The following is a 25,210-nucleotide window of genomic DNA, read 5'->3' on the forward strand; positions in this document are numbered from 1 at the left end:
CCCAGTCGCCTCTTGCTGCCAACAAGGACGCCCTCGCCTCCTACGCCCGGCTGCTCCCACAGATGGTGCAGCTGATCGAGTCTCGTCGGATGCGCGAGGGCTTGGTGTCGGTGAGGGCCATGGACCGGACGCTGGTGGGGTTCGGTGCGCATGCCGGCATGTCGCTCCAAGCCCTGTACGAGTCCACCAGCACAGAGTGTAAAACGTAAGTATTTCGGCCACAGGTGCAGTTGAGGATGCTAGCTGACGCGTGTTGACACGATACTTTGTTTTTTTTTCCCGCCTGCAGCTACAAGCGGTGGATTAAAACCCAGCGGTGCGGCATGGGGTCGCGGATGCACACTGTACAGGTGTACATACTGGGCCGGGAAAAAGAAGGGTCAGCAGCAGGGCCGTCGGCTGCTGCCCCTCCTCCAGCTGCTCCCCCGGCTCAGCAGAGAGCGTCGCAGCCTGCATCGAGTAAGGCCTGGCTGCCTGCCTGCCTGCCTGCCTGCCTGCCTGCCTGCCTGCCTGCCTGCCTGCCTGCCTGCCTGGCTGCCTGGCTGCCTGCCTGCCTGCCTGCCTGCCTGCCTGCCTGCCTGCCTGCCTGGCTGCCTGCCTACCTGCCTGCCTGCCTGCCTGCCTTTTTGCTTGCTTGCTTGCTTGGCTGCCTGCCTGCCCGCAATAGCTAATGCGTAGTGTGTTCAAATGTTAATAATCACATTCTTTTGTCCTCCTCTGAAACAAAGGCGTGCCATCAGCGGATGACATAATAGAGCTGTCGGACGATGATGAGCTCTTTGCGGCTGCCATGGAGGTGGACACACTGCGTGAGTGTATTTGACTTAAACCTCATTGTTACTATTGTGACAACCCTGATGTTGACTATATATATATATATATATATATGCGCATGTATGTATATCAGTGTGACAACTTGAGTGTGTATTTGACAGCTTCCCAAGCTGGACCCACCCTGGCAAGACCACAGGTGCCTGCTGTTCACCAGCCCACGGGCGATGCACCTCATCAGCCCCCGCTGCTGCTCACCGGTGCACAGGTAAAAGTGCGGGAACGACTTGTGTGTATTTGTCAATATCATCTGCTCGAGTTTAATCTGTATATGCCATGCGCTTGTCCACGCAGCTCCTGCCCAAGGGCTGGAGGAAGACGCTGCCGGAGGAACAGCATGAGTGGTTGGGCCGGGCTCTGTTTACCACTGGCACTGGCAAGCATCCTGTCCTGACCAGCGAGCTGCGCCTCTGGTGGACTCCACCGGGAGCCCGGCGCCTGTACACCCAGATCCCCTCTGCCCAGGCCTTCTTCCAGCACCGGTTTTTCCTGTGGGCGCCCTACAGGATGTGGGCCTACAAGCTGTCCTGCCCAAACTGCAAGCGGCAGCTGACCGGCGCTGGCCTTTACAAAACGGTCCGCCGCGTTCTGGACTTCGGTGGCTGGTACCACATGGGCACGGAGTACCTGGAATGCGGCGGCTGTAAGAGGAAGTATGCAGCTTGGGGCCAAGGCATCATGAGTCAGCTGGACCTGGCTCACCAGGCACAGTTTCCGGCTGTGCTTACATACAAGTAAGCTGCAATGTTAATGTGTGTGTGTGTGTGTGTGTGTGTGTGTGTCAGTCAGCTGACACTAGTCTCCTTCTGACTTTGCAGGTTGTCTTGCGATAAGAGGGTGGTGGGCATGATGAAGGCCCGGACTTTGGGCAACAGCGCCTCCCGCCTCCGTGCCGCGCTGCTGGAGCAGCACACCGGCGACTGGTTGCTGCGGACCCTGCGCTACCTTTCGGTGCTGGACCAGCTCCAGCTGCCCGGCGTGGCTCCGCAGCAGGTGACGGTGCCGCCCCTGAGAGCAGTCCCCAGCGTGCCCTGGCTGATATCTGTCTACGCCAAGGAGGCCCTCGGCCGCCTGGATGAGACGAAAGCCAGGGTCACGTCAATCTTTGGGGACATCCTGAAGATGGACTCCACGAAGAAGGCAAGCGCAATAAATCAAGAAATAAATAAGTATTTTACGTGGCAAACACACAGACTTGACGTGACGTTCTCCGGTTCTCATTTTCAGATGACCAAGAAGCTCGCTGGCGACGCTGCCGGGACGGCGGCATGGGTCACCAACGTGGGCAACGAGCACGGGCAGGTGCTCATGTCGGTCCTCACCGAGTCCGAGGGGGACGGGCTGTTGGCCATGGCGGACGGGCTGATGCGGCGCTACAGTGCGTCTGGAAAGGAGCCACCTCATGTGCTGTATGTTGACCGGGACTGCTGTTCCGTCGCCGGACGCTGCAAGGTAAAGATGACAACATCAACCACCACACAGACGGGCCGCTTGATTTATCCGAGCGAAACTAATGTCGTCTTCTTCTTCCTCCTCCTCTTCAGACGGCGCAGATGTTCGGCGAGTGGGATCAGCTGGTGGTGAGGCTGGACATCTGGCACCTGATGCGTCGCTTCGCCAGGGGCGTCACCACCGACAGCCACCCGCTGTATGGGCTGTTCATGTCACGTCTGTCGTTTGCCATTTTTGAGTGGGACGCCGAGGACGTGACACGCCTGCAAGAGGCCAGGCAGTCCCCCCTGGATCCCACGTCCAGAGAGCTGGCCCGTCACTGCCGCCGACGCACCAGGGGCGCGGAGGAGACGGAGCGGCTCATCCAGGAGCTCCTGGACACCATGTGGGACGTCACTGACGGCATGGGTGTCCCCCTCATCGACCGCCCGATGATGGAGGACATCTGGAGCACGCAGCGTCGCCATCTCCGCTGCATCCAGGATCCGCCGGGAGTTCTGCTCTACGCAAAGAGGGGGGAGGTGACCAGGGGCGGCGTGGTGCTGCCCGTCTACCGCTGCGCCCGAGGCTCCACTTCCCTCGAGTCCTTCCACCTCCACCTGTGCCAGTTCATTCCGGGTGAGTGTGTGTGACTCTGTGTGTGCCTGTGTCAGGATGAGCCAGTGTGTTCATACAGACAGACTGACTGACTGACTGACTGACGTCACGTCCTTCTCCCTCCTCTGTCTCTCCCCTCGCAGGCACGTCTGCCAACGCCCTCCACTTCCAGGTGTACCTGCTGGAGGGCCTGGTGAGGTGGAACGAGGACCGCGCCCGAGCTGCGGTGGTCGGCGGTGCCAAGCTCTCTAACAAGCGCTGCTACAGTGCTCAGCTGCTGAGAAGCGTCAACAGGCTGAGCCAAAAATACATGGGGCAGACGCTGGTGGAGAACTACACGCAGCCTGGGGAGTACACAGGTAAACACCTGCGTACATAACATGGGTGTAATGCTCTGATGCTTATTTGCGGGGTACTAACCATATATCTCTTTGTCCTCTTTAACTCAGGGGAGCTCATCGGGGTGGAGTACCTCTACTCCCAGACAGGCAACGGCGCTCTGCAGCGGGAAATGGCCCGCGATCACGAGGAGGGCGACGGGATGGAAGAGGAGTGGGACGACGAGGAGGAGGAGGAGGAGCCGGAGGATGAGGGCTTTGAGGAGGAGCTGCCCGGGATTAAGGCCCTTTTGCGCCATCTTCCGCCCGCGGAGGAGGAGGAGGTAAGCCTCGTTGAGTTGTGCGGCGGAGGGAGGGAGGGAGGGAGGGAGGGAGGGAGGGAGGGAGGGGCCTTTTGCCGCGGCTATTAAATGCTTAACCTCTGCGCTTGCTTTCCTCTGTCTGTTGCAGGATGTACCCGGTCCAGACGGACACGGCGGGTACCAGCACGCCGTACGTCTGGCCCAGGCCTTGGTTGCGCTGCGTGACCGCCCGTACGTCAGGCCGGCGCAGGTGAGGCAGATAGGGGCTCTCTGGCAGAAGCTGTCAGACAGGGACAAGGCCCCTATCTCCTTCCCCCCGCGGCACCAGCAGCGGCTGACCAAGGGCCGCTTCAGAAGCCGCAGGGCGGCAAAAAGCATCACGCCCGGCGTGGACAGCATGACTCGGTACATTGTCTTTCTACTGTTTGGATCATATTCATATGCATTTTCGTCGTGTTTTGGATTATGTGACCATGGTCTCTGTCTCTCTATCTATCTATCTATCTATCTATCTATCTGCGTGTGCAGTTTGTATGTCGGGCTGGGCGCGGGTGCTGCACAGTCTCCTGATGCCAGCAGGTTGCTGGAGGCTGTCTTCCTGGAGCTGTGTGGCATTCACCAGGAGGGCCATATCATCGCCGGGGTCCGGGTGAACCGCTGGGCGGCCGTCAGGAATGACTACAGGCAGATCAAGGACAACTTTTTCAACACTCGGGGGCTGTCAAAAGCTGCCCCGGTCCAACTCCTGGAGGTTAACCAGCGGACCCTTATGCGGTGGTGAGAGAGAGTGCCATTTGCGTGCGACGTGTAGAATGTGCCTACTGGAAGGAAGATGCTCATAATCAATATCATTGAATTCACTTCCATTAGGCACCACAAGAGGACCAAGCAGAGGATGGCGGAAGAAGTGCGCCAGGTGGTGCCGGGGCCCATTGCTCAGCTGTCAGCGGCGGAGCGGCTTCCTCCGACCAGGGCTCCTCTGCAGGAGCCTCTGAGGCCTGTGCAGCCTCTGGCAGTCTCTGAGACAGAGGACGCCTCTGGCCTGGCTGCCACGCGCAGAGGGCCCCTGGAACCGGCGCTGTTCAGCATCCGCGCCGTTACAGCCCAGGCCTCTGTAGCCCACACCTCCACAGTCGCCTCCACGTCTGCGGCCCACGCCATCGCCTCCATGTCTGCGGCCCACGCCATCGCCTCCACGTCTGCGGCCCACGCCATCGCCTCCACGTCTGCGGCCCACGCCATCGCCTCCACGTCTGCGGCCCACGCCATCGCCTCCACGTCTGCGGCCCACGCCATCGCCTCCACGTCTGCGGCCCACGCCATCGCCTCCACGTCTGCGGCCCACGCCATCGCCTCCACGTCTGCGGCCCACGCCATCGCCTCCACGTCTGCGGCCCACGCCATCGCCTCCACGTCTGCGGCCCACGCCATCGCCTCCACGTCTGCGGCCCACGCCATCGCCTCCACGTCTGCGGCCCACGCCATCGCCTCCACTTCGACAGCCCACGCCATCCCCTCCACCTCTGCAGACACCGCAGTTGCCTCCACCTCCTCTGCCGTGCCCAAAACCACTGCCTGGCAGAGGAAGGTCCGGGAGGAACAGGAGCGGCGGCGAGCTGCGATGGGCCTTCCCACGAAGAGCTGGAAGAAAAGGGAACATTTTATCTGTAAGCGCTGTGGCCAGCCAAAGACCCGGGAGTACGGCCACAGTCGCTACAGATCCCAGCATTTCTGCTCCCGTGCGGAGGGCCGCTCAGTAGAGGACTGGCTGGAGGAGAAAAGGGCAGAGGAGGTGGCACAGAGACAACAGGTCAGTGACCCGATAGCATGCACTGTGCCCGACACTCTTCCCACATCATTGTCACTTGTTAACCGTGTCGATCGTCTTGGTGTCTGCAGGCCGCCGAAGCTGCCCTGGCTTCTCAGACCCCCTCCGGCCAGCAGGGAGGGCGGTAAAATGCGTGCAGTTTGTGAGTATGAAATATCAATGCAATAATAGAGAGTGTACATAGATTGCCACTGTCGCTATTTCAAAAAATACACTCGATTGCAGCACAAAGGACAGGCAGTTGGTGATTACCTTTGGAAAGGTCAGCCCATTGAAATGCAAATGTCTGTCTTTGTCTATTCCTCTCTCAGAAAGACACCCACCCACCCAGCCAACCAACCAACCAACCAACCAACCAACCACAAGCCGCTGGTCCAAACGACCTGGCCGTAGGTGTCAGTGCTCACCGCAGGGGCCCCGTTTCCAACATGAGACACACTGTCTGGCCAATCAGATCGCCAGCCAGCCAGCCAACCACAAGCCGCTGGTCCAAACGACCTGGCCGTAGGTGTCAGTGCTCACCGCAGGGGCCCCGTTTCCAACATGAGACACACTGTCTGGCCAATCAGATCGCCAGCCAGCCAGCCAACCACAAGCCGCTGGTCCAAACGACCTGGCCGTAGGTGTCAGTGCTCACCGCAGGGGCCCCGTTTCCAACATGAGACACACTGTCTGGCCTATCAGATCGCCAGCCAGCCAGCCAACCACGGGCTGCAGATCCAAAGAACCTGGGCACAGGTGTCGGTGCTAACCGCAGGGGGCAGTTCCTGAGAGGAAACGCTCTCGCCGATCAAAGCACAACCCAAGAAGGCTGCGATTGGCCAGAGGAAGCTGCGTGACCTCTGCGGGCCGGCACAGCTATAAAAGACAGCAGGTCGACGGAACAAAAAAGTGCATTCGACAACTTGTGATCGCGAGGTGAGTGTCTCTCTGTCCGTCCGTCTCGCTGTATACATTGTGTGTTTACAATTATTAGTCAGCTTCTTTGTCTCAGGCGAAATGGGCACAAAAAGACTCAATTGACTTTGCTTTTGCTTCGTCCTTCCCATGCAGCATGGAAAGGTCACCGTCTTCACCCTCTGCGGCATCGGAGCCGTCCACCTCTGCCGGCCACGTCTCCGCCGCCGCTGCCGTGCCCAGTTCCACCGCCTGGTACAGGAAAAAACAAGATGAAAAGCAGCGGCGGGCAGAGGAGATGGGCCTTCCAACAAAAACCCGCAAAACACGGCCGCAGTTTATCTGCAAGCGCTGTGGCCGGCCAAAGACCCGGGAAAACGGCCACAGTCGCTACAGAGCCCAGCATTTCTGCTCCCGTGCGGAGGGCCGCTCGGTTCAGGAGTGGCTGGAGGAGAAAAGGGCAGAGGAGGTGGCCAAGAGACAACAGGTCAGTGACCCGATGCCACGCACGGCGCCCGACACGCTCCCCACTGCGCTGATAAAGACCGAGGCGGACTCGTCGTCCTCATCCAGCCCTGAGCCCTCGACTTCCTCCATCCACAACCCCTCGTCTTCATCCAGCCCTGAGCCCTCGACATCCGCAAAGACAGGCAATCCTCCCACTCGCTGCACCGTGTACAGGAGGAGGATGAGGTCCAAGAAAGACCGGAAGGTCCTGAGCGGGGTCACCGTCAAGCCGGAGCAGCAGCTTGATAAATGCGACACCTGCAGCCTATCCCGCCACCTGGACACGGGCCACGCTTTTTACAGGGGGGAGTTCTTCTGCGCTGGCAATGAAGGGCCTGGCGGGAAGACTCCACAGGAGTGGCTGGACTCACGGGGCGATGTGCCCCTCCCGCGCACCACCCTGTGGAGGATGAAGAAGGCAATGGAGCGGCCGAAGGAGGAGGAGGAGGGACAGAGAAAGCCGCGTAAGCAGCATAAAGTGCGGACCTGCCAGCGCTGCGGGCATTCTCCTCTCAAAGACTACGGCCACAGCCAGCTGAACCTGCGTCGAGGAAAGGTGTCCTACTGCGCTATGCAGGACGGCATAAGCGTGGACCTCTGGCTGGCGCGTCAACGGGCCAGGGAGAAGGAGGTGTGTATTTGCCTTTTTCCCTTTCTGTGTTTTCTTCATGTCCTGTGACTGACTGTCACTCATTACGCAGGAGACAAAGAAGGAGCAGAGGGAGGGAAGGCTGCGAGGAGAGGGAGAAGGAGAAGGAGAAGGAGCAGCAGCGGGAGGGAGGGAGTTCAAAGAGGTACGTTAAAGTGTTGTCCTTTTTACTTTGCGTGCCTGTGTGTTTTCGTCATGTTTCTCACACCCGAATGTCTTTTTTTCTTGTTATTCAGGAGGACACAGAATGACAAGGGAGCTGCCCTGTGTGTCTGTGTGTCTGTGTGTCTGTGTGTGTGTGTGTGTGTGTGTGTGTGTGTGTGTGTGTGTGTGTGTTTTTGGTTTCACAAATAAAAGTACTTATTTCTTTACACTCTTGTCAGACTGCTCCTTTCACATCTTGCCCATGTCTTGTTGCATTTGTCATCATATCGAATCGGTGACTGTGTTAAATGTGATGAGGATGGAGATGAGCTTTATTTATTGACACTACTATAAATAAATATACATACAATATAATGTTTACAGCTTCATATTAACGCCCATCACAGAGGTGAACATAAGGGCTTCATATATATCTCCTTCCTGTATTTCTTTGTGAAAGGAATGGAGCTTTATGTCATGTAACAACTATAACAATATATATATATATCATGTGTAAAAGCTGCATATTAACGCCCATCACAGAGGTGAACATAAGGGCTTCATAATCTCCTTCCATTTATTTCTTTGTTTATGCTGTTTCTAACCTCGCCACGAGAGGGATGCAGAGTGTTTACATCCGGCCCGTGGGTCCGCATGGCTCATTTACCTGCCAGGCCACGACCACCGTGACGCGGAACTTCCAAATCTGACGTGGAGTTCCATTTGCCGACCCCTTATCTGATACAGATCGAAGACGGCACCTACAGAAAAAGCCTGCGGTCATCTTTCTTGAAATATGACTTTGAATTCGGCGAGACGGCGGAAAAGGCTCTCGCTGTGCAGGGGCACACCGCGAAGATTAGGCAGCACCTTTTGCGCCTGGTGGGGGCAGATGGTCTCTGCTCCGATTCTAAACCTCCTCCAAGCCCCCACCTTTCGGGTTCTACACTTGTAAGCCAATCAGAAGATGGCCAAATTCTTGTTTTGCCCGATTGGCCGGTGACTGTAGAACGGCACGCTGATTGGCTTGCTGCTCAGGTTGAATGGGGTCAGCGCGAAGGCTCTGTTCATTCTGCCGGTGAACTTCGCAAGAAACACACATCAAACGGGAGAATAAAGATCAACACTACCAAGCGAGATGTGAGCATCTAATGTGCATGTTTAGTGTTCTTTTTCTGCTGTTTGCTTGTTTCTGTCGAGTGTCACGGTTAAACAATGCATGTACAGTAAGGTCATTGTAATGTCGGCGCCTTATTCCGGCGTAATTCACCGCGAAAAGTCATTTTTTCCACGGTCAATAATGTCCTTACAGACCGCTAGCTTAATCGCGGGCTCCATGTGCTTTTACGCCGGGTAGAGGGAGGTTTTCACGGGCAATAATGTCCGTACAGACCGCTAGCTTGATCGCGGGCTCCATGTACTTTTACGCCAGGTAGAGGGAGTGTTTCACGGTGAAAAATGTCCGTACAGACCGCTAGCTTGATCGCGGGCTCCCTGTACTTTTACGCCGGGAAAGGGTTGTGTTTCACGGTCAAAACTCTCCGTACACTACGCTCACATCAACCCGGCCTCATGTAAATTCTGCTAACTGTACAGGAGTATATGTGTTGTATCCAGAAATGGGCAAAAATACATCAAAATGTTTTTCATACAAGACACAAAATACCCCGCCAAATAAATGTATTCAAATAAAATACAAAACACTGGTGCCAGAAAATGTAATACAATATAATACATGTATTTAAAAAAAGGGAAATACTTTTTCTCGATTTGGATGAACTTTTAACATTAAAAAACAAACCAAACCCCCCCCATTAAAACAAGAAAATATGCATCACATGTGAATAGCATCACACATTAGGCCTATGTATACTATAACAGCAAAAGATGTATATACACAGGTAAAGAGCCTAAATAAATGACTGTACATCAAGTTCTGCACAGAAAAATGAATAAAGGTCAAGGGTCAAGATTAAATCAAATCTTCACAGACTATTTTAAATACAAAAGTACTCTGCTCTTAAGTATCTTGTCACAAATTACGTATTAATCGCCTTCTACTGTAAATATCTATATTATCTCCATGGACTGGTTGTATTCATATTCTTTTATGTGTGTCACTGTTTTGTCACATCTAACGTTGCAGGTTGTCTGCTAAATGTCTTTGCAGAATGGATTTCCGTCCAGTTTTCAGGTTCCTGCCGTCATCCACCACACTGATGCTCAAGGCCTCAAACGATGCTGTTAAGGTGGCCCAACAGAGCCGTAGGCCCACCACGTCTTTCACCGTGAAGGGACCAGAGGCGGTGAGGGAGGAGGCCAAGGCCCGCATCCTCCAGGCTGAAGGAGACCCTGAGTGCTGGCAGCTGGTGCTCAGTGAGAGCCAGCTCCAGTTTGGCCAGTACCGGGGTCAAACCTTCAAGTGGCTCCTCAGCCATGATGTGGGCTACGCGTGTGGGATCCTTGTGTCCCACATGCAGGAGAGGGAAGCCGGGGACAGCTCCCAGTCGCCTCTTGCTGCCAACAAGGACGCCCTCGCCTCCTACGCCCGGCTGCTCCCACAGATGGTGCAGCTGATCGAGTCTCGTCGGATGCGCGAGGGCTTGGTGTCGGTGAGGGCCATGGACCGGACGCTGGTGGGGTTCGGTGCGCATGCCGGCATGTCGCTCCAAGCCCTGTACGAGTCCACCAGCACAGAGTGTAAAACGTAAGTATTTCGGCCACAGGTGCAGTTGAGGATGCTAGCTGACGCGTGTTGACACGATACTTTGTTTTTTTTTCCCGCCTGCAGCTACAAGCGGTGGATTAAAACCCAGCGGTGCGGCATGGGGTCGCGGATGCACACTGTACAGGTGTACATACTGGGCCGGGAAAAAGAAGGGTCAGCAGCAGGGCCGTCGGCTGCTGCCCCTCCTCCAGCTGCTCCCCCGGCTCAGCAGAGAGCGTCGCAGCCTGCATCGAGTAAGGCCTGGCTGCCTGCCTGCCTGCCTGCCTGCCTGCCTGCCTGCCTGCCTGCCTGCCTGCCTGCCTGCCTGGCTGCCTGGCTGCCTGCCTGCCTGCCTGCCTGCCTGCCTGCCTGCCTGCCTGCCTGGCTGCCTGCCTACCTGCCTGCCTGCCTGCCTGCCTTTTTGCTTGCTTGCTTGCTTGGCTGCCTGCCTGCCCGCAATAGCTAATGCGTAGTGTGTTCAAATGTTAATAATCACATTCTTTTGTCCTCCTCTGAAACAAAGGCGTGCCATCAGCGGATGACATAATAGAGCTGTCGGACGATGATGAGCTCTTTGCGGCTGCCATGGAGGTGGACACACTGCGTGAGTGTATTTGACTTAAACCTCATTGTTACTATTGTGACAACCCTGATGTTGACTATATATATATATATATATATATGCGCATGTATGTATATCAGTGTGACAACTTGAGTGTGTATTTGACAGCTTCCCAAGCTGGACCCACCCTGGCAAGACCACAGGTGCCTGCTGTTCACCAGCCCACGGGCGATGCACCTCATCAGCCCCCGCTGCTGCTCACCGGTGCACAGGTAAAAGTGCGGGAACGACTTGTGTGTATTTGTCAATATCATCTGCTCGAGTTTAATCTGTATATGCCATGCGCTTGTCCACGCAGCTCCTGCCCAAGGGCTGGAGGAAGACGCTGCCGGAGGAACAGCATGAGTGGTTGGGCCGGGCTCTGTTTACCACTGGCACTGGCAAGCATCCTGTCCTGACCAGCGAGCTGCGCCTCTGGTGGACTCCACCGGGAGCCCGGCGCCTGTACACCCAGATCCCCTCTGCCCAGGCCTTCTTCCAGCACCGGTTTTTCCTGTGGGCGCCCTACAGGATGTGGGCCTACAAGCTGTCCTGCCCAAACTGCAAGCGGCAGCTGACCGGCGCTGGCCTTTACAAAACGGTCCGCCGCGTTCTGGACTTCGGTGGCTGGTACCACATGGGCACGGAGTACCTGGAATGCGGCGGCTGTAAGAGGAAGTATGCAGCTTGGGGCCAAGGCATCATGAGTCAGCTGGACCTGGCTCACCAGGCACAGTTTCCGGCTGTGCTTACATACAAGTAAGCTGCAATGTTAATGTGTGTGTGTGTGTGTGTGTGTGTGTGTGTCAGTCAGCTGACACTAGTCTCCTTCTGACTTTGCAGGTTGTCTTGCGATAAGAGGGTGGTGGGCATGATGAAGGCCCGGACTTTGGGCAACAGCGCCTCCCGCCTCCGTGCCGCGCTGCTGGAGCAGCACACCGGCGACTGGTTGCTGCGGACCCTGCGCTACCTTTCGGTGCTGGACCAGCTCCAGCTGCCCGGCGTGGCTCCGCAGCAGGTGACGGTGCCGCCCCTGAGAGCAGTCCCCAGCGTGCCCTGGCTGATATCTGTCTACGCCAAGGAGGCCCTCGGCCGCCTGGATGAGACGAAAGCCAGGGTCACGTCAATCTTTGGGGACATCCTGAAGATGGACTCCACGAAGAAGGCAAGCGCAATAAATCAAGAAATAAATAAGTATTTTACGTGGCAAACACACAGACTTGACGTGACGTTCTCCGGTTCTCATTTTCAGATGACCAAGAAGCTCGCTGGCGACGCTGCCGGGACGGCGGCATGGGTCACCAACGTGGGCAACGAGCACGGGCAGGTGCTCATGTCGGTCCTCACCGAGTCCGAGGGGGACGGGCTGTTGGCCATGGCGGACGGGCTGATGCGGCGCTACAGTGCGTCTGGAAAGGAGCCACCTCATGTGCTGTATGTTGACCGGGACTGCTGTTCCGTCGCCGGACGCTGCAAGGTAAAGATGACAACATCAACCACCACACAGACGGGCCGCTTGATTTATCCGAGCGAAACTAATGTCGTCTTCTTCTTCCTCCTCCTCTTCAGACGGCGCAGATGTTCGGCGAGTGGGATCAGCTGGTGGTGAGGCTGGACATCTGGCACCTGATGCGTCGCTTCGCCAGGGGCGTCACCACCGACAGCCACCCGCTGTATGGGCTGTTCATGTCACGTCTGTCGTTTGCCATTTTTGAGTGGGACGCCGAGGACGTGACACGCCTGCAAGAGGCCAGGCAGTCCCCCCTGGATCCCACGTCCAGAGAGCTGGCCCGTCACTGCCGCCGACGCACCAGGGGCGCGGAGGAGACGGAGCGGCTCATCCAGGAGCTCCTGGACACCATGTGGGACGTCACTGACGGCATGGGTGTCCCCCTCATCGACCGCCCGATGATGGAGGACATCTGGAGCACGCAGCGTCGCCATCTCCGCTGCATCCAGGATCCGCCGGGAGTTCTGCTCTACGCAAAGAGGGGGGAGGTGACCAGGGGCGGCGTGGTGCTGCCCGTCTACCGCTGCGCCCGAGGCTCCACTTCCCTCGAGTCCTTCCACCTCCACCTGTGCCAGTTCATTCCGGGTGAGTGTGTGTGACTCTGTGTGTGCCTGTGTCAGGATGAGCCAGTGTGTTCATACAGACAGACTGACTGACTGACTGACTGACGTCACGTCCTTCTCCCTCCTCTGTCTCTCCCCTCGCAGGCACGTCTGCCAACGCCCTCCACTTCCAGGTGTACCTGCTGGAGGGCCTGGTGAGGTGGAACGAGGACCGCGCCCGAGCTGCGGTGGTCGGCGGTGCCAAGCTCTCTAACAAGCGCTGCTACAGTGCTCAGCTGCTGAGAAGCGTCAACAGGCTGAGCCAAAAATACATGGGGCAGACGCTGGTGGAGAACTACACGCAGCCTGGGGAGTACACAGGTAAACACCTGCGTACATAACATGGGTGTAATGCTCTGATGCTTATTTGCGGGGTACTAACCATATATCTCTTTGTCCTCTTTAACTCAGGGGAGCTCATCGGGGTGGAGTACCTCTACTCCCAGACAGGCAACGGCGCTCTGCAGCGGGAAATGGCCCGCGATCACGAGGAGGGCGACGGGATGGAAGAGGAGTGGGACGACGAGGAGGAGGAGGAGGAGCCGGAGGATGAGGGCTTTGAGGAGGAGCTGCCCGGGATTAAGGCCCTTTTGCGCCATCTTCCGCCCGCGGAGGAGGAGGAGGTAAGCCTCGTTGAGTTGTGCGGCGGAGGGAGGGAGGGAGGGAGGGAGGGAGGGAGGGAGGGAGGGGCCTTTTGCCGCGGCTATTAAATGCTTAACCTCTGCGCTTGCTTTCCTCTGTCTGTTGCAGGATGTACCCGGTCCAGACGGACACGGCGGGTACCAGCACGCCGTACGTCTGGCCCAGGCCTTGGTTGCGCTGCGTGACCGCCCGTACGTCAGGCCGGCGCAGGTGAGGCAGATAGGGGCTCTCTGGCAGAAGCTGTCAGACAGGGACAAGGCCCCTATCTCCTTCCCCCCGCGGCACCAGCAGCGGCTGACCAAGGGCCGCTTCAGAAGCCGCAGGGCGGCAAAAAGCATCACGCCCGGCGTGGACAGCATGACTCGGTACATTGTCTTTCTACTGTTTGGATCATATTCATATGCATTTTCGTCGTGTTTTGGATTATGTGACCATGGTCTCTGTCTCTCTATCTATCTATCTATCTATCTATCTATCTGCGTGTGCAGTTTGTATGTCGGGCTGGGCGCGGGTGCTGCACAGTCTCCTGATGCCAGCAGGTTGCTGGAGGCTGTCTTCCTGGAGCTGTGTGGCATTCACCAGGAGGGCCATATCATCGCCGGGGTCCGGGTGAACCGCTGGGCGGCCGTCAGGAATGACTACAGGCAGATCAAGGACAACTTTTTCAACACTCGGGGGCTGTCAAAAGCTGCCCCGGTCCAACTCCTGGAGGTTAACCAGCGGACCCTTATGCGGTGGTGAGAGAGAGTGCCATTTGCGTGCGACGTGTAGAATGTGCCTACTGGAAGGAAGATGCTCATAATCAATATCATTGAATTCACTTCCATTAGGCACCACAAGAGGACCAAGCAGAGGATGGCGGAAGAAGTGCGCCAGGTGGTGCCGGGGCCCATTGCTCAGCTGTCAGCGGCGGAGCGGCTTCCTCCGACCAGGGCTCCTCTGCAGGAGCCTCTGAGGCCTGTGCAGCCTCTGGCAGTCTCTGAGACAGAGGACGCCTCTGGCCTGGCTGCCACGCGCAGAGGGCCCCTGGAACCGGCGCTGTTCAGCATCCGCGCCGTTACAGCCCAGGCCTCTGTAGCCCACACCTCCACAGTCGCCTCCACGTCTGCGGCCCACGCCATCGCCTCCATGTCTGCGGCCCACGCCATCGCCTCCACGTCTGCGGCCCACGCCATCGCCTCCACGTCTGCGGCCCACGCCATCGCCTCCACGTCTGCGGCCCACGCCATCGCCTCCACGTCTGCGGCCCACGCCATCGCCTCCACGTCTGCGGCCCACGCCATCGCCTCCACGTCTGCGGCCCACGCCATCGCCTCCACGTCTGCGGCCCACGCCATCGCCTCCACGTCTGCGGCCCACGCCATCGCCTCCACGTCTGCGGCCCACGCCATCGCCTCCACGTCTGCGGCCCACGCCATCGCCTCCACGTCTGCGGCCCACGCCATCGCCTCCACTTCGACAGCCCACGCCATCCCCTCCACCTCTGCAGACACCGCAGTTGCCTCCACCTCCTCTGCCGTGCCCAAAACCACTGCCTGGCAGAGGAAGGTCCGGGAGGAACAGGAGCGGCGGCGAGCTGCGATGGGCCTTCCCACGAAGAGCTGGAAGAAAAGGGAACATTTTATCTGTAAGCGCTGTGGCCAGCCAAAGACCCGGGAGTACGGCCACAGTCGCTACAGATCCCAGCATTTCTGCTCCCGTGCGGAGGGCCGCTCAGTAGAGGACTGGCTGGAGGAGAAAAGGGCAGAGGAGGTGGCACAGAGACAACAGGTCAGTGACCCGATAGCATGCACTGTGCCCGACACTCTTCCCACATCATTGTCACTTGTTAACCGTGTCGATCGTCTTGGTGTCTGCAGGCCGCCGAAGCTGCCCTGGCTTCTCAGACCCCCTCCGGCCAGCAGGGAGGGCGGTAAAATGCGTGCAGTTTGTGAGTATGAAATATCAATGCAATAATAGAGAGTGTACATAGATTGCCACTGTCGCTATTTCAAAAAATACACTCGATTGCAGCACAAAGGACAGGCAGTTGGTGATTACCTTTGGAAAGGTCAGCCCATTGAAATGCAAATGTCTGTCTTTGTCTATTCCTCTCTCAGAAAGACACCCACCCACCCAGCCAACCAACCAACCAACCAACCAACCAACCACAAGCCGCTGGTCCAAACGACCTGGCCGTAGGTGTCAGTGCTCACCGCAGGGGCCCCGTTTCCAACATGAGACACACTGTCTGGCCAATCAGATCGCCAGCCAGCCAGCCAACCACAAGCCGCTGGTCCAAACGACCTGGCCGTAGGTGTCAGTGCTCACCGCAGGGGCCCCGTTTCCAACATGAGACACACTGTCTGGCCAATCAGATCGCCAGCCAGCCAGCCAACCACAAGCCGCTGGTCCAAACGACCTGGCCGTAGGTGTCAGTGCTCACCGCAGGGGCCCCGTTTCCAACATGAGACACACTGTCTGGCCTATCAGATCGCCAGCCAGCCAGCCAACCACGGGCTGCAGATCCAAAGAACCTGGGCACAGGTGTCGGTGCTAACCGCAGGGGGCAGTTCCTGAGAGGAAACGCTCTCGCCGATCAAAGCACAACCCAAGAAGGCTGCGATTGGCCAGAGGAAGCTGCGTGACCTCTGCGGGCCGGCACAGCTATAAAAGACAGCAGGTCGACGGAACAAAAAAGTGCATTCGACAACTTGTGATCGCGAGGTGAGTGTCTCTCTGTCCGTCCGTCTCGCTGTATACATTGTGTGTTTACAATTATTAGTCAGCTTCTTTGTCTCAGGCGAAATGGGCACAAAAAGACTCAATTGACTTTGCTTTTGCTTCGTCCTTCCCATGCAGCATGGAAAGGTCACCGTCTTCACCCTCTGCGGCATCGGAGCCGTCCACCTCTGCCGGCCACGTCTCCGCCGCCGCTGCCGTGCCCAGTTCCACCGCCTGGTACAGGAAAAAACAAGATGAAAAGCAGCGGCGGGCAGAGGAGATGGGCCTTCCAACAAAAACCCGCAAAACACGGCCGCAGTTTATCTGCAAGCGCTGTGGCCGGCCAAAGACCCGGGAAAACGGCCACAGTCGCTACAGAGCCCAGCATTTCTGCTCCCGTGCGGAGGGCCGCTCGGTTCAGGAGTGGCTGGAGGAGAAAAGGGCAGAGGAGGTGGCCAAGAGACAACAGGTCAGTGACCCGATGCCACGCACGGCGCCCGACACGCTCCCCACTGCGCTGATAAAGACCGAGGCGGACTCGTCGTCCTCATCCAGCCCTGAGCCCTCGACTTCCTCCATCCACAACCCCTCGTCTTCATCCAGCCCTGAGCCCTCGACATCCGCAAAGACAGGCAATCCTCCCACTCGCTGCACCGTGTACAGGAGGAGGATGAGGTCCAAGAAAGACCGGAAGGTCCTGAGCGGGGTCACCGTCAAGCCGGAGCAGCAGCTTGATAAATGCGACACCTGCAGCCTATCCCGCCACCTGGACACGGGCCACGCTTTTTACAGGGGGGAGTTCTTCTGCGCTGGCAATGAAGGGCCTGGCGGGAAGACTCCACAGGAGTGGCTGGACTCACGGGGCGATGTGCCCCTCCCGCGCACCACCCTGTGGAGGATGAAGAAGGCAATGGAGCGGCCGAAGGAGGAGGAGGAGGGACAGAGAAAGCCGCGTAAGCAGCATAAAGTGCGGACCTGCCAGCGCTGCGGGCATTCTCCTCTCAAAGACTACGGCCACAGCCAGCTGAACCTGCGTCGAGGAAAGGTGTCCTACTGCGCTATGCAGGACGGCATAAGCGTGGACCTCTGGCTGGCGCGTCAACGGGCCAGGGAGAAGGAGGTGTGTATTTGCCTTTTTCCCTTTCTGTGTTTTCTTCATGTCCTGTGACTGACTGTCACTCATTACGCAGGAGACAAAGAAGGAGCAGAGGGAGGGAAGGCTGCGAGGAGAGGGAGAAGGAGAAGGAGAAGGAGCAGCAGCGGGAGGGAGGGAGTTCAAAGAGGTACGTTAAAGTGTTGTCCTTTTTACTTTGCGTGCCTGTGTGTTTTCGTCATGTTTCTCACACCCGAATGTCTTTTTTTCTTGTTATTCAGGAGGACACAGAATGACAAGGGAGCTGCCCTGTGTGTCTGTGTGTCTGTGTGTCTGTGTGTGTGTGTGTGTGTGTGTGTGTGTGTGTGTGTGTGTGTGTGTTTTTGGTTTCACAAATAAAAGTACTTATTTCTTTACACTCTTGTCAGACTGCTCCTTTCACATCTTGCCCATGTCTTGTTGCATTTGTCATCATATCGAATCGGTGACTGTGTTAAATGTGATGAGGATGGAGATGAGCTTTATTTATTGACACTACTATAAATAAATATACATACAATATAATGTTTACAGCTTCATATTAACGCCCATCACAGAGGTGAACATAAGGGCTTCATATATATCTCCTTCCTGTATTTCTTTGTGAAAGGAATGGAGCTTTATGTCATGTAACAACTATAACAATATATATATATATCATGTGTAAAAGCTGCATATTAACGCCCATCACAGAGGTGAACATAAGGGCTTCATAATCTCCTTCCATTTATTTCTTTGTTTATGCTGTTTCTAACCTCGCCACGAGAGGGATGCAGAGTGTTTACATCCGGCCCGTGGGTCCGCATGGCTCATTTACCTGCCAGGCCACGACCACCGTGACGCGGAACTTCCAAATCTGACGTGGAGTTCCATTTGCCGACCCCTTATCTGATACAGATCGAAGACGGCACCTACAGAAAAAGCCTGCGGTCATCTTTCTTGAAATATGACTTTGAATTCGGCGAGACGGCGGAAAAGGCTCTCGCTGTGCAGGGGCACACCGCGAAGATTAGGCAGCACCTTTTGCGCCTGGTGGGGGCAGATGGTCTCTGCTCCGATTCTAAACCTCCTCCAAGCCCCCACCTTTCGGGTTCTACACTTGTAAGCCAATCAGAAGATGGCCAAATTCTTGTTTTGCCCGATTGGCCGGTGACTGTAGAACGGCACGCTGATTGGCTTGCTGCTCAGGTTGAATGGGGTCAGCGCGAAGGCTCTGTTCATTCTGCCGGTGAACTTCGCAAGAAACACACATCAAACGGGAGAATAAAGATCAACACTACCAAGCGAGATGTGAGCATCTAATGTGCATGTTTAGTGTTCTTTTTCTGCTGTTTGCTTGTTTCTGTCGAGTGTCACGGTTAAACAATGCATGTACAGTAAGGTCATTGTAATGTCGGCGCCTTATTCCGGCGTAATTCACCGCGAAAAGTCATTTTTTCCACGGTCAATAATGTCCTTACAGACCGCTAGCTTAATCGCGGGCTCCATGTGCTTTTACGCCGGGTAGAGGGAGGTTTTCACGGGCAATAATGTCCGTACAGACCGCTAGCTTGATCGCGGGCTCCATGTACTTTTACGCCAGGTAGAGGGAGTGTTTCACGGTGAAAAATGTCCGTACAGACCGCTAGCTTGATCGCGGGCTCCCTGTACTTTTACGCCGGGAAAGGGTTGTGTTTCACGGTCAAAACTCTCCGTACACTACGCTCACATCAACCCGGCCTCATGTAAATTCTGCTAACTGTACAGGAGTATATGTGTTGTATCCAGAAATGGGCAAAAATACATCAAAATGTTTTTCATACAAGACACAAAATACCCCGCCAAATAAATGTATTCAAATAAAATACAAAACACTGGTGCCAGAAAATGTAATACAATATAATACATGTATTTAAAAAAAGGGAAATACTTTTTCTCGATTTGGATGAACTTTTAACATTAAAAAACAAACCAAACCCCCCCCATTAAAACAAGAAAATATGCATCACATGTGAATAGCATCACACATTAGGCCTATGTATACTATAACAGCAAAAGATGTATATACACAGGTAAAGAGCCTAAATAAATGACTGTACATCAAGTTCTGCACAGAAAAATGAATAAAGGTCAAGGGTCAAGATTAAATCAAATCTTCACAGACTATTTTAAATACAAAAGTACTCTGCTCTTAAGTATCTTGTCACAAATTACGTATTAATCGCCTTCTACTGTAAATATCTATATTATCTCCATGGACTGGTTGTATTCATATTCTTTTATGTGTGTCACTGTTTTGTCACATCTAACGTTGCAGGTTGTCTGCTAAATGTCTTTGCAGAATGGATTTCCGTCCAGTTTTCAGGTTCCTGCCGTCATCCACCACACTGATGCTCAAGGCCTCAAACGATGCTGTTAAGGTGGCCCAACAGAGCCGTAGGCCCACCACGTCTTTCACCGTGAAGGGACCAGAGGCGGTGAGGGAGGAGGCCAAGGCCCGCATCCTCCAGGCTGAAGGAGACCCTGAGTGCTGGCAGCTGGTGCTCAGTGAGAGCCAGCTCCAGTTTGGCCAGTACCGGGGTCAAACCTTCAAGTGGCTCCTCAGCCATGATGTGGGCTACGCGTGTGGGATCCTTGTGTCCCACATGCAGGAGAGGGAAGCCGGGGACAGCTCCCAGTCGCCTCTTGCTGCCAACAAGGACGCCCTCGCCTCCTACGCCCGGCTGCTCCCACAGATGGTGCAGCTGATCGAGTCTCGTCGGATGCGCGAGGGCTTGGTGTCGGTGAGGGCCATGGACCGGACGCTGGTGGGGTTCGGTGCGCATGCCGGCATGTCGCTCCAAGCCCTGTACGAGTCCACCAGCACAGAGTGTAAAACGTAAGTATTTCGGCCACAGGTGCAGTTGAGGATGCTAGCTGACGCGTGTTGACACGATACTTTGTTTTTTTTTCCCGCCTGCAGCTACAAGCGGTGGATTAAAACCCAGCGGTGCGGCATGGGGTCGCGGATGCACACTGTACAGGTGTACATACTGGGCCGGGAAAAAGAAGGGTCAGCAGCAGGGCCGTCGGCTGCTGCCCCTCCTCCAGCTGCTCCCCCGGCTCAGCAGAGAGCGTCGCAGCCTGCATCGAGTAAGGCCTGGCTGCCTGCCTGCCTGCCTGCCTGCCTGCCTGCCTGCCTGCCTGCCTGCCTGCCTGCCTGCCTGGCTGCCTGGCTGCCTGCCTGCCTGCCTGCCTGCCTGCCTGCCTGCCTGCCTGCCTGGCTGCCTGCCTACCTGCCTGCCTGCCTGCCTGCCTTTTTGCTTGCTTGCTTGCTTGGCTGCCTGCCTGCCCGCAATAGCTAATGCGTAGTGTGTTCAAATGTTAATAATCACATTCTTTTGTCCTCCTCTGAAACAAAGGCGTGCCATCAGCGGATGACATAATAGAGCTGTCGGACGATGATGAGCTCTTTGCGGCTGCCATGGAGGTGGACACACTGCGTGAGTGTATTTGACTTAAACCTCATTGTTACTATTGTGACAACCCTGATGTTGACTATATATATATATATATATATATGCGCATGTATGTATATCAGTGTGACAACTTGAGTGTGTATTTGACAGCTTCCCAAGCTGGACCCACCCTGGCAAGACCACAGGTGCCTGCTGTTCACCAGCCCACGGGCGATGCACCTCATCAGCCCCCGCTGCTGCTCACCGGTGCACAGGTAAAAGTGCGGGAACGACTTGTGTGTATTTGTCAATATCATCTGCTCGAGTTTAATCTGTATATGCCATGCGCTTGTCCACGCAGCTCCTGCCCAAGGGCTGGAGGAAGACGCTGCCGGAGGAACAGCATGAGTGGTTGGGCCGGGCTCTGTTTACCACTGGCACTGGCAAGCATCCTGTCCTGACCAGCGAGCTGCGCCTCTGGTGGACTCCACCGGGAGCCCGGCGCCTGTACACCCAGATCCCCTCTGCCCAGGCCTTCTTCCAGCACCGGTTTTTCCTGTGGGCGCCCTACAGGATGTGGGCCTACAAGCTGTCCTGCCCAAACTGCAAGCGGCAGCTGACCGGCGCTGGCCTTTACAAAACGGTCCGCCGCGTTCTGGACTTCGGTGGCTGGTACCACATGGGCACGGAGTACCTGGAATGCGGCGGCTGTAAGAGGAAGTATGCAGCTTGGGGCCAAGGCATCATGAGTCAGCTGGACCTGGCTCACCAGGCACAGTTTCCGGCTGTGCTTACATACAAGTAAGCTGCAATGTTAATGTGTGTGTGTGTGTGTGTGTGTGTGTGTGTCAGTCAGCTGACACTAGTCTCCTTCTGACTTTGCAGGTTGTCTTGCGATAAGAGGGTGGTGGGCATGATGAAGGCCCGGACTTTGGGCAACAGCGCCTCCCGCCTCCGTGCCGCGCTGCTGGAGCAGCACACCGGCGACTGGTTGCTGCGGACCCTGCGCTACCTTTCGGTGCTGGACCAGCTCCAGCTGCCCGGCGTGGCTCCGCAGCAGGTGACGGTGCCGCCCCTGAGAGCAGTCCCCAGCGTGCCCTGGCTGATATCTGTCTACGCCAAGGAGGCCCTCGGCCGCCTGGATGAGACGAAAGCCAGGGTCACGTCAATCTTTGGGGACATCCTGAAGATGGACTCCACGAAGAAGGCAAGCGCAATAAATCAAGAAATAAATAAGTATTTTACGTGGCAAACACACAGACTTGACGTGACGTTCTCCGGTTCTCATTTTCAGATGACCAAGAAGCTCGCTGGCGACGCTGCCGGGACGGCGGCATGGGTCACCAACGTGGGCAACGAGCACGGGCAGGTGCTCATGTCGGTCCTCACCGAGTCCGAGGGGGACGGGCTGTTGGCCATGGCGGACGGGCTGATGCGGCGCTACAGTGCGTCTGGAAAGGAGCCACCTCATGTGCTGTATGTTGACCGGGACTGCTGTTCCGTCGCCGGACGCTGCAAGGTAAAGATGACAACATCAACCACCACACAGACGGGCCGCTTGATTTATCCGAGCGAAACTAATGTCGTCTTCTTCTTCCTCCTCCTCTTCAGACGGCGCAGATGTTCGGCGAGTGGGATCAGCTGGTGGTGAGGCTGGACATCTGGCACCTGATGCGTCGCTTCGCCAGGGGCGTCACCACCGACAGCCACCCGCTGTATGGGCTGTTCATGTCACGTCTGTCGTTTGCCATTTTTGAGTGGGACGCCGAGGACGTGACACGCCTGCAAGAGGCCAGGCAGTCCCCCCTGGATCCCACGTCCAGAGAGCTGGCCCGTCACTGCCGCCGACGCACCAGGGGCGCGGAGGAGACGGAGCGGCTCATCCAGGAGCTCCTGGACACCATGTGGGACGTCACTGACGGCATGGGTGTCCCCCTCATCGACCGCCCGATGATGGAGGACATCTGGAGCACGCAGCGTCGCCATCTCCGCTGCATCCAGGATCCGCCGGGAGTTCTGCTCTACGCAAAGAGGGGGGAGGTGACCAGGGGCGGCGTGGTGCTGCCCGTCTACCGCTGCGCCCGAGGCTCCACTTCCCTCGAGTCCTTCCACCTCCACCTGTGCCAGTTCATTCCGGGTGAGTGTGTGTGACTCTGTGTGTGCCTGTGTCAGGATGAGCCAGTGTGTTCATACAGACAGACTGACTGACTGACTGACTGACGTCACGTCCTTCTCCCTCCTCTGTCTCTCCCCTCGCAGGCACGTCTGCCAACGCCCTCCACTTCCAGGTGTACCTGCTGGAGGGCCTGGTGAGGTGGAACGAGGACCGCGCCCGAGCTGCGGTGGTCGGCGGTGCCAAGCTCTCTAACAAGCGCTGCTACAGTGCTCAGCTGCTGAGAAGCGTCAACAGGCTGAGCCAAAAATACATGGGGCAGACGCTGGTGGAGAACTACACGCAGCCTGGGGAGTACACAGGTAAACACCTGCGTACATAACATGGGTGTAATGCTCTGATGCTTATTTGCGGGGTACTAACCATATATCTCTTTGTCCTCTTTAACTCAGGGGAGCTCATCGGGGTGGAGTACCTCTACTCCCAGACAGGCAACGGCGCTCTGCAGCGGGAAATGGCCCGCGATCACGAGGAGGGCGACGGGATGGAAGAGGAGTGGGACGACGAGGAGGAGGAGGAGGAGCCGGAGGATGAGGGCTTTGAGGAGGAGCTGCCCGGGATTAAGGCCCTTTTGCGCCATCTTCCGCCCGCGGAGGAGGAGGAGGTAAGCCTCGTTGAGTTGTGCGGCGGAGGGAGGGAGGGAGGGAGGGAGGGAGGGAGGGAGGGAGGGGCCTTTTGCCGCGGCTATTAAATGCTTAACCTCTGCGCTTGCTTTCCTCTGTCTGTTGCAGGATGTACCCGGTCCAGACGGACACGGCGGGTACCAGCACGCCGTACGTCTGGCCCAGGCCTTGGTTGCGCTGCGTGACCGCCCGTACGTCAGGCCGGCGCAGGTGAGGCAGATAGGGGCTCTCTGGCAGAAGCTGTCAGACAGGGACAAGGCCCCTATCTCCTTCCCCCCGCGGCACCAGCAGCGGCTGACCAAGGGCCGCTTCAGAAGCCGCAGGGCGGCAAAAAGCATCACGCCCGGCGTGGACAGCATGACTCGGTACATTGTCTTTCTACTGTTTGGATCATATTCATATGCATTTTCGTCGTGTTTTGGATTATGTGACCATGGTCTCTGTCTCTCTATCTATCTATCTATCTATCTATCTATCTGCGTGTGCAGTTTGTATGTCGGGCTGGGCGCGGGTGCTGCACAGTCTCCTGATGCCAGCAGGTTGCTGGAGGCTGTCTTCCTGGAGCTGTGTGGCATTCACCAGGAGGGCCATATCATCGCCGGGGTCCGGGTGAACCGCTGGGCGGCCGTCAGGAATGACTACAGGCAGATCAAGGACAACTTTTTCAACACTCGGGGGCTGTCAAAAGCTGCCCCGGTCCAACTCCTGGAGGTTAACCAGCGGACCCTTATGCGGTGGTGAGAGAGAGTGCCATTTGCGTGCGACGTGTAGAATGTGCCTACTGGAAGGAAGATGCTCATAATCAATATCATTGAATTCACTTCCATTAGGCACCACAAGAGGACCAAGCAGAGGATGGCGGAAGAAGTGCGCCAGGTGGTGCCGGGGCCCATTGCTCAGCTGTCAGCGGCGGAGCGGCTTCCTCCGACCAGGGCTCCTCTGCAGGAGCCTCTGAGGCCTGTGCAGCCTCTGGCAGTCTCTGAGACAGAGGACGCCTCTGGCCTGGCTGCCACGCGCAGAGGGCCCCTGGAACCGGCGCTGTTCAGCATCCGCGCCGTTACAGCCCAGGCCTCTGTAGCCCACACCTCCACAGTCGCCTCCACGTCTGCGGCCCACGCCATCGCCTCCATGTCTGCGGCCCACGCCATCGCCTCCACGTCTGCGGCCCACGCCATCGCCTCCACGTCTGCGGCCCACGCCATCGCCTCCACGTCTGCGGCCCACGCCATCGCCTCCACGTCTGCGGCCCACGCCATCGCCTCCACGTCTGCGGCCCACGCCATCGCCTCCACGTCTGCGGCCCACGCCATCGCCTCCACGTCTGCGGCCCACGCCATCGCCTCCACGTCTGCGGCCCACGCCATCGCCTCCACGTCTGCGGCCCACGCCATCGCCTCCACGTCTGCGGCCCACGCCATCGCCTCCACGTCTGCGGCCCACGCCATCGCCTCCACTTCGACAGCCCACGCCATCCCCTCCACCTCTGCAGACACCGCAGTTGCCTCCACCTCCTCTGCCGTGCCCAAAACCACTGCCTGGCAGAGGAAGGTCCGGGA

The 25,210-nt window shown here is 56.9% G+C and overlaps 1 protein-coding gene and 2 long non-coding RNA genes across 3 annotated transcripts in view; 2 read left to right on the plus strand and 1 right to left on the minus strand.

Annotated features, from left to right (window-relative positions):
* LOC133966722 (B-cadherin-like) overlaps positions 1-25,210 on the minus strand; it is a 57,230-nt gene that overhangs the window by 28,242 nt on the left and 3,778 nt on the right. The window lies entirely within an intron of this gene.
* Positions 7,270-7,731, plus strand: LOC133966726 (uncharacterized). Its single transcript, XR_009923978.1, has 3 exons — positions 7,270-7,383; positions 7,454-7,546; positions 7,638-7,731. It is a non-coding gene; the product is annotated as an uncharacterized LOC133966726 (long non-coding RNA).
* LOC133966725 (uncharacterized) lies at positions 17,317-17,778 on the plus strand. The gene is made up of 3 exons (XR_009923977.1): positions 17,317-17,430; positions 17,501-17,593; positions 17,685-17,778. It is a non-coding gene; the product is annotated as an uncharacterized LOC133966725 (long non-coding RNA).

This window comes from Platichthys flesus, chromosome 12 (genome assembly GCF_949316205.1).
Source record: "Platichthys flesus chromosome 12, fPlaFle2.1, whole genome shotgun sequence".
Taxonomy (NCBI): Eukaryota; Metazoa; Chordata; class Actinopteri; order Pleuronectiformes; family Pleuronectidae; genus Platichthys; species Platichthys flesus.